A 14,923-nucleotide genomic window follows, 5' to 3' on the forward strand; every position below is an offset into this window, starting at 1 on the left:
ACATCACATTTAGAGGCCTATTAGAGGAGATAGCAGTCAGTGAGGGTTTTAGGAGCAGAGTTGATATACTTGGTGACTAATTGGATAAGAAGTATGAAGAAGGAGGTGGATTTTTAAACGACCCTAAGTCTTTTAGTTCAGGTAACTTGCTATATCAATCAAGAAAGGAGTTATCACTAAGGAAAAGAGTAAGAGCAGGAAAAGGAAAGAACTCACTACTACTGTGCCTGGTCATCACCATATATGATTTCATGATTCTCTGAAAATTCCAGTGAAGGAGACATAATAAGACTAAGTGATTTGTCCAAGTTTACACAGCTAAAGAGACCAGGATTCAAGCTCAGGACCTTTTAACTGCAAAGCCAGTGCCCTTTTGTTACAACGTCATGGTGAGTAGAAACATAAGCCCCACTATCTTGGTAAGGATGCTACTAGAGTTGTGCCCCAATCGTATAATACAAACCTGTCAAATGAATAGAACTATGCCAATAAAAAGAAAGTAATAGTTATTGTAAAGACTCGATGTCTGCAACAACCTGCCCATTCATACTTTCTCAGTTTGCTTCAAATGCTGAATATTTAATTAAAGAGAAACTTTCTTGGGCACACAATTGAATCACTGAAAACACAGTGCTGCAGTGTTCTGCTGTTTTACTAGTTGTAAAATTGGCCACAGACCTTGAAACTAAATATCAAATATTCCTGTACTGAACCAACTGCCGTTAGTAAGCTGTTCTTATATTGAACCTTTGTTCCTGGAAATTTTTGCATTAGAAATCCTTCCTGGCCGGCCGCGGTGGCTGACGTCTGTAATCCCAGCACTTTGGGAGGCTGAAGCTGGCGGATCATGAGGTAAGGAGATTGAGACCATCCTGGCTAACATGGTGAAACCCCTTCTCTACTAAAAATACAAAAAATTAGCTGGGTGTGGTGGCACACAACTGTAGTCCCAGCTACTCAGGAGGCTGAGGCAGGAGAATCACTTGAACTTAGGAGGTGGAGGTTGCAGTGAGCTGAGATAGCACCACTGCACTCCAGCCTGGGTGACAGAGGGAGACTACTTCTAAAAAAAAAAAAAAAAAAAAAAAAAACAGGAAAAAGAAATTCTCCTACACTAGTTCAACATGTTGCTTCAGATAGGATAAGCTGCCATAGAATACAGATTGGTTCAGGTCCTAAACAATATTGTGGGAAACTCATCATTACTTCCATTTCCCATCATAGAGAACCTGGAGTCTATGTTGTACAAGATCCAAAGCAGTGTTTCTTAAAGTGTGGTCCAAGAACACATCATTTTAGTTGATAGTTAATATCCAGGCACCTGGGCTCTGCTCCAAATCTCTAAAAGAAATTATTGCAAAGTGGCCCAGGAATGTGCATTTTACTAAATGTCCAATATCATCTTTATGCATACAAATGGTTGAAACAACTGGTCAAGATGTGGATAGGTTGAAACAACTGGTCAAGATGTGGATTGTGGCCATATAGTGCTTTTCAACAGCAGAGGTATTTCTCCCAGAGTAATAGACAAGAACAGGTCCATAGAAATAGTTTCTCTACAGCCATCTGTTGTTCATTTTTCTTCTCCACATCCTGAGATGGGGCACACAAAAAAGAACGTCATCATTTTTATTCGGTAACAACCACTGCATTCTATTTGGTAACAGCCACTATAGCATACCTGCTATAGTGACAGCCTCCTAAAAGGATGCTTCTTGCTGGTTAAACATTTATGTGCTTTGTGTGAGAGGGGCATTTCATATGCCGTAAAACACTGGTGTTCCATTTTCATAGCTTTATTCTTTTTTAAAATTTCTGTACTTGTAATTTTCAGTGATTTTTAATGGAGTTAGCCAAAAAAATAATGTTTCTCCCAAGTAGTGCACTATTATAGTGCTGTTTAGTGCTACTCCAATACAGTGCTCAACCAATGAAATAAAGCAAAAATATGTCCCATACAGAGCACAGCATGCCATGGTCACTCTGATTTCTTAAGTGATGTGAAACAAAAAGTAACCAAGAAAAAGAAGACAAAGTGTTTGTGGAGACAGCTTTATGGCTCCAAAATTCCATTTTTACATTTATAGAAACAGCAACAGAATAATTTGATTCATTCCCTGTGTGTAAAGGGATGCAATGTTGATTGAAAACCGTCAGTCAAAAGTACATTGTGCCTAGGAAACTATACATAGTGCTAATCGGGAGTCTTTGTAAAGAGACAATTCACTGAGCATTTGATAAATAAGCACAATGGGTATGCTCTACACACTAGTAGAGCCTGAGTCTTATCTGCCGCAAATTAAATGTTTTGTAGCCCATGCTTATGATGAAGATCCATTTTCAAGCATTAGCCAAAGCATTGTGCCACAAAATTATTGAAAACTCAAAGAAATGAAAATTAACCAGATTTTATTATTAGATATAATTCTGCATAAAACATAGCCGAAAAGTGGAAAAGCTTAGGCAACTTCCTTGTCATTTTTCTCTATAACATTAAGCAATGAAACTCAATGACATTTTCAGTTACTTTTAGTAAATTTACAAGCGCCTTCCCTAAAATGTATACATATGAAAAGATAGGGATAAGAAATCAAATTAGTGATATATATATCCTAAAGACATTAGGGTGGCCAGGAGATAGCTCTAAGCTGGAATAATCAAGAAGGCTTCCTGGAAGAAGGGGCCATTGAGCTGAACCTTTATAGGAATTGGGGAACAGAAGATGGAAGAAGATGGTAGTAATAACATGATATGAAAAAGTGCATTTGGTAGATTATGTGCTTAAATGTAGTTGTAGGAAAATATGTGTGTTGAGAAGGAGTAAGAAATCAGATTGGATATCATGGGAAAGATGTCAGAATAGGAACAGCTCTGGTCTGCAGCTCCCAGTGAGACCAATGCAGAAGGCGGATGATTTCTGCATTTCCAACTGAGGTGCCAGGTTCATCTCATTGGGACTGGTTAGACAGTGGGTGCAGCCCACAGAGGGCAAGCAGAAGCAGGGTGGGGCGTCACCTCACCCAGGAAGCACAAGGAATCGGGAACTCCCTCCCCTAACCAAGGGAAGCCATGAGGGACTGTGTGTGAGGAACAGTGCATTCTGGCCCAGATACTATGCTTTTCCCACATCTTCACAACACACAGACCAGGAGATTCCATCAGGTGCTTTCATCACCAGGGCCCTGGGTTTCAAGCACAAAACTGGGTGACTGTTTGGGCAGACACCAAGCTAGCTGCAGGAATTTTTTTTCATATCCCAGTGGCACCTGGAATGCCAGCAAGAGAGAACTGTTCACTCCCTTGGAAAGGGGGCTGAAGCCAGGGAGCCAAGTGGTCTTGCTCAGTGGATCCCACTCCCACGGAGGCCAGCAGGCTAAGAACCACTGGCTTAAAATTCTCACTGGCAGCACAGCAGTCTGAAGTAGACCTGGGACGTTCAAGCTTGGTGGAGGGAGGGACATCTGCCATTAGTGAGGCTTGAGTAGGTGGTTTTCCCCTCACAGTGTAAACAAAGCTCCCTGGAAGTTTGGACTTGGAGCCCACCACAATGCCACAAAGCCACTGTAGCCAGGCTGCCTCTCTAGATTCCTCCTCTCTGGGCAGGGCATCTCTGAAAGAAAGGCAGCAGCCCCAGTCAGGGGCTTATAGATAAAATTCCCATTTCCCTGGGACAGAGCACCTGGGGGAACGGGCGGCTGTGGGCACAGCTTCAGGAGACTTAAACATTCCTGCCTGCTGACTCTGAAGAGAGCAGCGGATCTCCCAGTACAGTGCTCTAGCTGTGGTAAGGGACAGACTGCCTCCTCAAGTGGGTCCCTGACCCCCATGCCTCCTGACTGGGAGACATCTCCCAGCAGGGATCAACAGACACCTCATACAGGAGAGCTCTGGCTGGCATCTGCTGGGTGCCCCTCTGGGACGAAGCTTCCAGAGGAAGGAGCAGGCAGCAATCTTTGCTGTTCTGCAGCCTCTGCTGGTGATACCCAGGCAAACAGGGTCTGGAGTGGACCCCCAGCAAACTCCAGCAGACCTGCAGAAGAGGGGCCTGACTGTTAGAAGGAAAACTAACAAACAGAAAGCAATAGCATCAACATCAACAAAAAGGATGACAACACAAAAACTTCATCTGAAGGTCACCAACAGCAAAGACCAAAGGTAAATAAATCCAAGAAGATGAGGAAAAACCAGCGCAAAAAGGCTGAAAATTTCAAAAACCGGAAAGACTCTTCTTCCAAAGGATCACAACTCCTCGCCAGTGAGGGAACAAAACTGTATGGAGAATGGGTTTGATGAATTGACAGAAGTAGGCTTCAGAAGATGGGTAATAACAAACTCCTCCGAGCTAAAGGAGCATGTTTTAACCCAATGCAGGGAAGCTAAGAACCTGGATAAAAGGTTAGAGGAATTGCCAACTAGAATAACCAATTTAGAGAAGAACACAAATGACCCAATGGAGCTGAAAAACACAGCACAAGAACTTTGTGAAACATACACAAGTATGAATAGCCAAATCAAACAAGCAGAAGAAAGGATATCAGAGATTGAAGGCCAACTTAATGAAATAAAGTGTGAAGATAAGATTAGAGAAAAAAGAATGAAAAGGAATGAACAAAGCCTCCAACAAATATGGGACTATGTGAAAAGACCAAACCTATGTTTGATTGGTGTACCTGAAAGTGACGGGGATAATGGAACCAAGTTGGAAAACACACTTCAGGATATTATCCAGGAAAACTTCTTCAACCTAGCAAGACAGGCCAATATTCAAATTCAGGAAATACAGAGAATGCCACAAAGATACTCCTTGAGAAGAGCAACTCCAAGACACATAATTGTCATATCACCAAGGTTGAAATGAAGGAAAAAAATGTTAAGGGCAGCCAGAGAGAAAGTTCTAGTTACCCACAAACGGAAGCCCATCAGACTAACAGTGGACCTCTCTGCAAAAACCCTACAACCCACAAGAGAGTGGGGGCCAATATTCAACATTCTTAAAGGAAAGAATTTTCAATCCAGAATTTCATATCCAGCCAAACTAAGCTTCATAAGCGAAGGAGAAATACAATCCTTTACAGACAAGCAACTGCTGAGAGACTTTGTCACCACCAGGCCTGCCTTACAAGAGCTCCTGAAGGAAGCACTAAACATGGAAAGGAAAAACTGGTACTAGCCGTTGCAAAAACAACCCAAAATGTAAGAACCATTGACACTATGAGGAAACTGAATCAACTAATGGGCAAAATAACCAGCTAGCATTGTAATGACAGGATCAAATTCACACATAACAATATTAACCTTAAATGTAATTGGGCTAAATGCCCCAATTAAAAGGCACTGACTGGCAAATTGGATAAAGAGTCAAGACCCATTGATGTGTTGTATTCAGGAGGCCCATCTCACATACAAAGACATTGATAGGCTAAAAATAAAGGGATGGAGGAAGATTTACCAAGCAAACGGAAAGCAAAAAAAAAGCAATCCTAGTTTCTGATGAAACAGACTTTAAACCAACAAAGATTTAAAAAGACAAAGAAGGGTATTACCTAATGGTAAAGGGATCAATGCAACAAGAAGAGCTAACTATCCTAAATATATATGCACCCAATACAGGAGTGCCCAGATTCATAAAGCAAGTTCTTAGAGACCTACAAAGATACTTAGACTCCCACATAATAATAGTGGGAGACTTCAACACCCCACTGTCAATATTAGACAGATCAACGAGACAGAAAATTAACAAGGATATTCAGAACTGGAACTCATCTCTTGACCAAGCGCACCTAATAGACATCTACAGAACTCTCCACCCCAAATCAACAGAATATACATTCTTCTCAGCACTACATCACACTTATTCTAAAACTGACCACATAATTGGAAGTAAAACACTCCTCAGCAAATGCAAAAGAACGGAAATCATAACAGTCTCTCAGACCACAGTGCAATCAAATTAAAACTCAGGGTTAAGAAACTCACTCAAAACCGCACAACTATGTGGAAACTGAAAAACCTTCTCCTGAATGACTACTGGGTAAATAACAAAACTAAGGCAGAGAAAAATAAATTCTTTCAAACCAGTGACAAAAAAGACATAATGTACCAGAATTTCTGGGACATGGCTAAAGCAGTGTTCAGAGGGAAATTTATAGCACTAAATTCCCACAGGAGAAAGCAAGAAAGATCTAACATTGACACCCTAACATCACAATTAAAAGAACTAGAGAAGCAAGAGCAAACAAATTCAAAAGCTGGCAGAAGCCAAGAAATAACTAAGATCACAGCAGAACTGAAGGCAATAGAGACACGAAAAACCCTTCAAAAAAATCAATGAATCCAGGAGCTGGCTTTTTGAAAAGATTAACAAAATAGATTAACAAAATAGACCACTCACTAGGCTAATAAATAAGAAAAGGGAGAAGAATCAAATAGACATAATAAAAAATGACAAAAAAGGGTATCACCACTGATGCCATAGAAATACAAACCACCATCAGAGAATAGTATAAACACCTCTATGCAAATAAACTAGAAAATCTAGAAGAAATGGATAAATTCCTGGACACATGCACCCTCCCAAGACTAAACCAGAAGAAGTCAAATCCCTGAATAGACCAATAACAAGTTCTGAAATTGAGGCAGTAATTAATAGCCCACCAACCAAAAAAGCCCAGGGTGAGACGGATTCACAGCCGAATTCTACCAGAGGTACAAAGAGAAGCTAGTACCATTCCTTCTGAAATGATTCCAAACAACAGAAAAGGAGGGTCTCCTCCCTAACTCATTTTATAGGGCAAGCATCATCCTGATACCAAAACCTGGCAGAGACACAACAAAAAAAAGAGAATTTCAGACCATTATCTCTGATGAACATCAATGCAAAAATCCTCAATAAAACAATGGCAAACCGAATCCAGCAGCACATCAAAAAGCTTATCCACCACAATCAAGTCAGCTTCATCCCTGGGTTGCAAGGCTGGTTCAACATACGCAAATCAATAAATGTAATCCATCACATAAACAGAACCAATGACAAAAACCACATGATTGTCTCAATAGATGCAGAAAAGGCCTTTGACAAAATTCGATAGTTTTCATGCTAAAAACTCTCAATAAACTAGGTATTGATTGAACATATCTCAAAATAATGAGCTTTTTATCACAAATCCACAGCCAATATCTTACTGAATTGGCAAAAGTTGGAAGCATTGTCTTTGAAAACTGGCACAAGACAAGGATGCCTTCTCTCACCACTCCTATTCAGCATAGTATGGGAAGTTCTGGCCAGGGCAATAAGGCAAGAAAAATAAATAAAGGTATTCTAATAGGAAGAGAGGAAGTCAAATTATCTCTATTTGCAGATGACATGATTGTATATTTAGAAAACCCCATCATCTCAGCCCCAAAACTCCTTAAGCCGATAAACAACTTCAGCAAAGTCTCAGGATACAAAATCAATGTGCAAAAATCACAATAATTCCTACACACCCATAATAGACAAACAGAGAACCAAATCATGAGTGAACTCCCACTCACAGTTGCTACAAAGAGAATAAAATACTTAGGAATCCAACTTACAATGGATGGGAAGGACCTCTTCCAGGAGAACTACAAAACACTGCTCAGGGAAATAAGAGAAGACACAAACAAATGGAAAAACATTCCATGCTCATGGTTAGGAAGAATCAATATCATGAAAATGGCCATACTGCCAAAAGGAATTTATAGATTCGGTGCTATTCCCATCAAGCTACCACTGACTTTCTTCACAGAATTGGAAAAAACTACTTTAAATTTCATATGGAACTAAAAAGGAGCCCATACAGCCAAAACAATTCTAAGCAAAAAGAACAAAGCTGGAAGCATCACACTACCTGACTTCAAACTATACTACAAGGCTACATTAACTAAAACAGCATGGTACTGGTACCAAAACAGATATATAGACCAATGGAACAGAACAGAGGCCTCAGAAATAACATCACACATCTACAACCGTCTGTTCTTTGACAAACCTGACAAAAGCAATGGGGAAAAGATTCCCTATTTAATAAATGGTGCTGGGAAAACTGGCTAGCCATACGCAGAAAACTGAAACTGGACCCCTTCCTTACACCTTATACAAAAATTAAGATGGATTAAAGATTTAAACATAAGACCTAAAACCATAAAAATCCTAGAAGAAAACCTAGCAATACCACTCAGGACATAGGCATGGGCAAAGTCTTCATGAGTAAAACACCAAAAGCAACGGCAACAAAAGCCAAAATTGATAAATGGGATCTTATCAAATTAAAGAGCTTCTGCACAGCAAAAGAAACTATCATCAGAGTGAACAGGTAACCTACAGAATGGGAGAAAATTTTTGCAATCTACCCATCTGACAAAGGGTTAATATCCAGAATCTACAAGGAACTTAAACAAATTTACAAGAAAAACACAAACAACCCATCAAAATGTGGGCAAAGGATATGAACAGACACTTCTCAAAAGAAGACATTTATGCGGCCAACAAACATATGAAAAAAAGCTCATGATGACTGGTCGTTAGATAAATGTAAATCAAAACCACAGTGAGATACCATCTCATGCCAGTTAGAATGGCAATCATTAAAAAGTCAGCAAACAACAGATGCTGGAGAGGATGTGGAGAAACAGGAACACTTTTACACTGTTGGTGGGAGTGTAAATTAGTTCAACCATTGTGGAAGACAGTGTGGCAATTCCTCAAGGATCTAGAACCAGAAATACCATTTGACCCAGCAATCCCATTACTGGGTATATACCCAAAGAATTTGTAAATCATTCTACCGTAAAGGCACATGCACACATATGTTTATTGCAGCGCTATTTACAATAGCAAAGATTTGGAACCAACCCAAATGCCCATCAATGTTAAACTGGATAAAGTAAATGTGGCACATATACACAGTGGAATACTATGCAGCCATAAAAAAGAATGAGTTTATGCCCTTTGCAGGTACATGGTTGAAGCTGGAAACCATCATTCTGAGCGAACTATTGCAAGGACAGAAAACCAAACACCGCATGTTCTCACTCATAACTGGGAGTTGAACAATGAGAACATATGGGCACAGGAAAGGGAACATCACACACTGGGGCTTGTCGGGTGGTGGGGGGCAAGGGGAAGGATAGCATTAGGAGAAATACCTGATGTAGATGACGGGTTGATGGGTGCAGCAAACCACCATGGCACGCGTATATTTATGTAACAAACATGCATATTCTGCATATGTATCCCATAACTTAAAGTATAATAACGAAAAAAAAGAAATCAGATTCAAAAAGTGAATTCATTGAAAACTGGTAGGTTCCTTGGGACTTTATGGGGTTCAGGCAACACCTTCTGTTCTAGGGTCTTTAAAATATATGCCCCTGAGAATAAAATACCTATGCACGAATGAGAGCCCATCTTAACATCTTAGCTTAGTGACATCTAACAAAACTCCAATGTATGAGGCATCACATTTTTTAGCTACTCTACTATCTGAGGGTTCACTGATGATTCATGTCACCTCCTTCTAGGCTTTTTTTCTATCTTGCTGGCTTCTCTCCTTCCCTCCTTTTCTCTGACCTTTACTCATTTTCGTTTCTTTTATCCAGAGGGAGAAAAAACAAACAAACACACAAGAAATTCCTCCCTTCATTTCCTGACAGCTTCCCCTTTCTCTGATGGCTTGTTTACTGCTGACATCCAGGCTCTGCTCCAAGTGGGGAAGGAGTAACCAATCAAGTTATTTTCAAATAAAGACCGTTTTCTTCCTAACAGACATTCTGGTGCTGGCTATTAAAATCTTAAAATTTTAACATCATTGCACATACAATGACAAATGACAAATGTAACAAGTAAGTATAATCCCCTTTTGTTCCTGAGGTCTCTGCCTCACTAACTTGAACACTCCATCTACGTTTTCTTTCAAAGTAGCATTGTATTATTTTCAGGTGATCAGTGTTCTTTCTCTGCCCTCTCCCTTCTCCTCTCTCCTTTTCCCTCCACCTCTCCCGTGCGACGATGAGAGGGATATTAAGCTCTCTCTGTCAGGAAGAGTCACTTAAGACTTGGTGTCCTTTAAACTGCTCCTTGGAAGCAACTAATATTCATTACTTTTTAACGACTTCTTGCCCACCTGAATGTGGGTTTTACATTCATATACATCCTCTTCTTTACCTCCATAACCATATGAGAGAGGTATAATTATCCTTTTTTTTTTTTTTTTTTTTTTGAGATGGAATCTCACTCTGTCACCCAGGCTGGAGTGCAATGGCATGATCTTGGCTCACTGCAACCTCTGCCTCCCGGGTTCAAGTGATTCTCCTGCCTCAGCCTCCTTGGTAGCTGGGATTACAGGCATGCACCACCATGCCCAGCTAATTTTTGTATTTTTAGTAGAGACGGGGTTTCATCATGTTCGTCAGGTTGGTCTCGAACTCCTGACCTCATGATCTGCCTGCCTCGGTCTCCCAAAGTGCTGGGATTACAGGCGGCCCACACCCGGCCCCCATTTTTATAAATGTGGTAACACAAGATTACAGAAATAACCGGTTCAAGACAATACAGCAAATTCAAGACAGAGTAGGCCTTTGAAAGTAACTCTGTCCTCAGGGATTTGAAAGCAAGTTTGTCTGATTTTGAAATACTTTCTATTATTGCAGCTTCTCGTTTTTCTTAAATATTTGGCTTGACTGAAAGAATTACGGCTGCACTAATGTAAAATAGCTACCAGTATGTCATCTCTCAAATTACTATTAAAACTCAAATTTTCCACAAATGTACCTCATATTATGAGCCTTATTATGCAATTTTCTGTACTCCAATCACAGAAAGTATCTAACCAGTAGATATTTCCATTCTCGAAGGACTTTAGAGTATATCCCAGATTTCTTAGTTCAGACTCATTCCTCCCAGCCTTCAAGCCCCTTCTCTGTATGTCCTTAAACACTACTGTGTTAGAGTTCTCCAGAGAAACAGAACCAATAGGGTGTGTGTGTGTGTGTGTACAGAAAGAGAGATTTATTTTAAGATATTGACTTACATGATATGGCTGGTAAGTCCAAAATCTGCAGGGTCTACTGGCAGACTAGAGAATCAGAGAAGAGTTACTATCTGAGTTCTAAGACTGCCTGGAGGCAGAATTCCCTCTTCACTGAGGAACTTCTTTCTCTTAAGGCCTTCAACTGATTGGATGAGGTTTATCTATGTTAGGTAGGGCAACCTTCTTTACTCGAAGTCTACTGATTTAAATGTTAATTCTATCCAAAAAATACTTTTACTGAAACATCTAGAATAGTGTTGGAACCAAGTTTCTGGGTATCTTGACCTAGCCAAGGTGACAGACAGAATTAACCGTCATAACTACTTACCCCTAAGCTGCTGTTTTTCTTAGATTTATATCTTCGTGTGCAGAGAAAAATGTCGGGAAGAATATACACTAGAATGTTTACAACTAGAGAGAATGTGCCACCTTAGACTACGGAGAAAAGGGAGAAAATTAATTTTGGGTAAGTACCATTTTGTATTGCTCAAATTTTTTGAGTGCATTGTTATTTTCAAATTAATTTTAACCAAAATAACACATCACATAAAGTAAAATAGTACTACAAAGCTTGTGAGGAAGTTCACAGGCCTCTTTTCTATCTCTCCATGCTCTGATTCACATTCCCCACAGGCATTCACTTTCAACTCTTTAAGCTATTTTTTCCGGTTTTAAACTCTATATTTTGAATAACACATTTGTACTGCTATTTCTTGGCTTTCCCATTTCAGACATTATCTATTGACATGACATTCCACCATGGAAAATGGATATTTATACTAACCTCTTACCCAGCCCCATACACTCTTCTACTTTCTCTCACTCCATTTCCCTCAAATCATGTCATATTTGGGTCAAATATATATTGAATGTTACATTAATATGCCAGCATAAATATAGCAATGTAGTACACTATATTGCTTCCATAGCAAAACAATATAGTGTAGTATAATGGCATCTTCTTTCTTATACAACTTTCTCCTCCTGAAAATCACTTAATTTTATTTCGCTTACTTGCCTTCCTATGTTCTTATTGATAACTTACTTCTAAACATTTATTAGCTCTCTAAACATCCTCTTAATATAACAGCTGGACACATAGCTAATCTATCAGTGTCTTCTTGAAACAAATGATAATGGATACAGCAAAAGCAATACTAAGAAGGAATTTTATAGCTATGAGTGTTTTTATCAAAAAAAGAAGAAGAAAAAGCTTCAACTGAACAATCTAATGATGCATCTTAAAGAACTACAAAAGCGAGAGCAAACCAAACCTAAAATTAGAAAAAAAAAATAAAGATCAGAGCAGAAATAAATGAAACTGAATTGAAAAAAAATACAAAAGATCAATGACACCAAAATTTGGTTTTTCAAAAAGTTTTTAAAAATTGGCAAACCTTTAGCCAGACTAAGAAAAAAAGAGAGAAGATCCAAATAAATAAAATCAGAAATGTAAAAGGAGACATTACAACTGATACTGCAGAAATTCAAAGGATCATTAGTGTCTACTATGACCAACTATATGCTGATAAATTGGAAAATCTAGAAGAAATTGATAAATTCCTAGAAACATATAATCTACCAACACTGACCTGGGAAGAAATCCAAAACCTGAACAGACCAATAAGAAGTAATGAGATTGAAGCTGTGATAAAAAGTCTCCCACTAAAGAAAAGCCCAGGAACTGATGGCTTCACTGCTGAATTCTACCAAACACTTAAAGAAGAATTAATACCAATCCTACTCAGACTATTCCAAGGCTGGGTGCTGTGGCTTACACCTGTAATCCCAGCAAAGTAGCTGGATGTGGTGGCACACACCTGTAATCCCAGCTACTCAGGAGGCTGAGGCATAAGAATCACTTGAACCTGGGAGGTGGAGGTTGCAGTGAGCTGAGATTGTGCCACTGCACTCCAGCCTGAGGTAACAGAGTGAGACTCTGTTAAAAAAAAAAAAGAAAAGAAAAAGAGCAGAAGCTATTTTGAAAAATAGAGGAGGAGGGAATACTTTCAAATTCATTCTATGAGGCCAGTATTATCCTGATTCCAAAACCAGAGAAAGACTGTCAAAAAAGAAAACTACTACAGGCCAATATCTCTGATGAATGTTGATGCAAAAATCCTCAACAAAATACTAGCAAACCAAATTCAACAATACATTAGAAAGATTATTCATCATGACCAAGTGGGATTTACCCCTTGGATGCAAGGATGGTTCAACTATGCAAATCAGTCAGTGTGATACATTATATCAACAGAATGAAGGATGAAAACCATATGATTATTTCAATTGATGCTGAAAAAGCCTTTGAGAAAATTCAATATTCCTTCATGGTAAAAACCCTCAAAAAAACCTGGGTGTAGAAGGAACATACCTCATAACATAATAAAAGCCATATGTGACAGACCCACAGCCTGTATCATGCTGAATGGGAAAAAATTGAAAGCCTTTTCCTCGAAGATCTGGAATATGACAAGGATATCCACTGTCACCACTGTTATTCAACATACCACTGGAAGTTCTAGCTAGAGCAATCAGACAAGAGAAAGCTATAAAGGGCATCCAATGTGGAAATGAAGAAGTCAAATTATCTTTGTTTGCTAATGATATGATATATTTGGAAAAATCTAAAGACTCCACAGGAAAACTATGAGAACTGTTAAATAAATTCAGTAAAGTTGTAGGATACAAAAGCAACATATGAAGATCAATAGCATTTCTAAATGCCAACAGGGAACAATATGAAAAAGAAATAAAAAAATTTACAATAGTCACACATAAAATTAAATACCTAGTAATTAACTTAACCAAAGAAGTGAAAGATCTCTATAACAAAAACTACAAAACATTGATGAAAGAAACTGAAGAGGACACAAAAAATTGGAAAAATATTTCATGCTCCTGGACTAGAAGAGTTGATATTGTTAAAATGTCTGTACTACCCAAAGAAGTGTCACCAATGGAGGCTACAGAACAGCAAATATTGCAGAACAGCAAATGTTGCTGCCTGATCCTTCCTCTGAAAGCTTTGTCTCAGAGGGGCACCTGGCTGTATGAGGTGTCAGTCGGCTCCTGCTGGGAGGTGTCTCCCAGTTAGGCTACTAATCTAATCTTTTTTCATTCTTTATTAATTTTTATTCTCATGCCTTGGTATCCAATAGTTATAAACCTCTAACAAGACTGACAAAGAGAAAAAAAGAGAAGACCAATTTTTCCTATCAGGAATGGAACAAGATACATCACCGTAAATGTCAAAAGAACAGTAAGAGGACACTATCAACAATACCATTTACATAAATTTGGTAACTTAGATAAAATGGACAAATTCTCCCCCAAAATCCATGAATTATCACAACTCACCTGTTGTGAAGTAAATGACTTGAATAGCCCTATGTCTATTAAGAAAATTAATTTAAAATTAAATACTGCCCCCAAAAAAGGAATCTTCAAGCCCAGATATTTTTACATACAAAAAATTCTACCAAAAATTTAAAGAAGATTTAACACCACTTCTACACAGTCTCTTCTAGAAAAGAGGAGCTGAGGGAACATTTTCAATAATTTATATAAAACTAACAATAACCTGATACCAAAATCAAACACAGAACAAACAAAAGTACAGATCAATATCTCTCATGTATATAGACACAAAAATGCTTTATAAAATTAATAAATAAAATTTAACATTTTGTAAAAGGAATTTGTCATGACCAAATGGGGTTTATTCCAGGTGTGCAAGCCTCTTCAACATTGAAAACTCAATCAATGTAATTCAATCAATGTGGTCCAATAGACTAAAGAAGAAAAAAAAATCAAGCTGTAGACAAGCTATAAACCTGGAGAGAGTATTTTCAAAGATATCTGAAAAAGAA

At 38.7% G+C, this 14,923-nt stretch overlaps 1 long non-coding RNA gene across 1 annotated transcript; it reads left to right on the forward strand.

The window, feature by feature from the left end:
- Positions 1-14,236, forward strand: LOC134807996 (uncharacterized). The gene is made up of 3 exons (XR_010149804.1): positions 1-389; positions 775-852; positions 11,403-14,236. It is a non-coding gene; the product is annotated as an uncharacterized LOC134807996 (long non-coding RNA).
- Positions 14,237-14,923: the final 687 nt, after the last annotated feature.

This window comes from Pan troglodytes, chromosome 13 (assembly GCF_028858775.2).
Source record: "Pan troglodytes isolate AG18354 chromosome 13, NHGRI_mPanTro3-v2.0_pri, whole genome shotgun sequence".
Lineage (NCBI taxonomy): Eukaryota > Metazoa > Chordata > Mammalia > Primates > Hominidae > Pan > Pan troglodytes.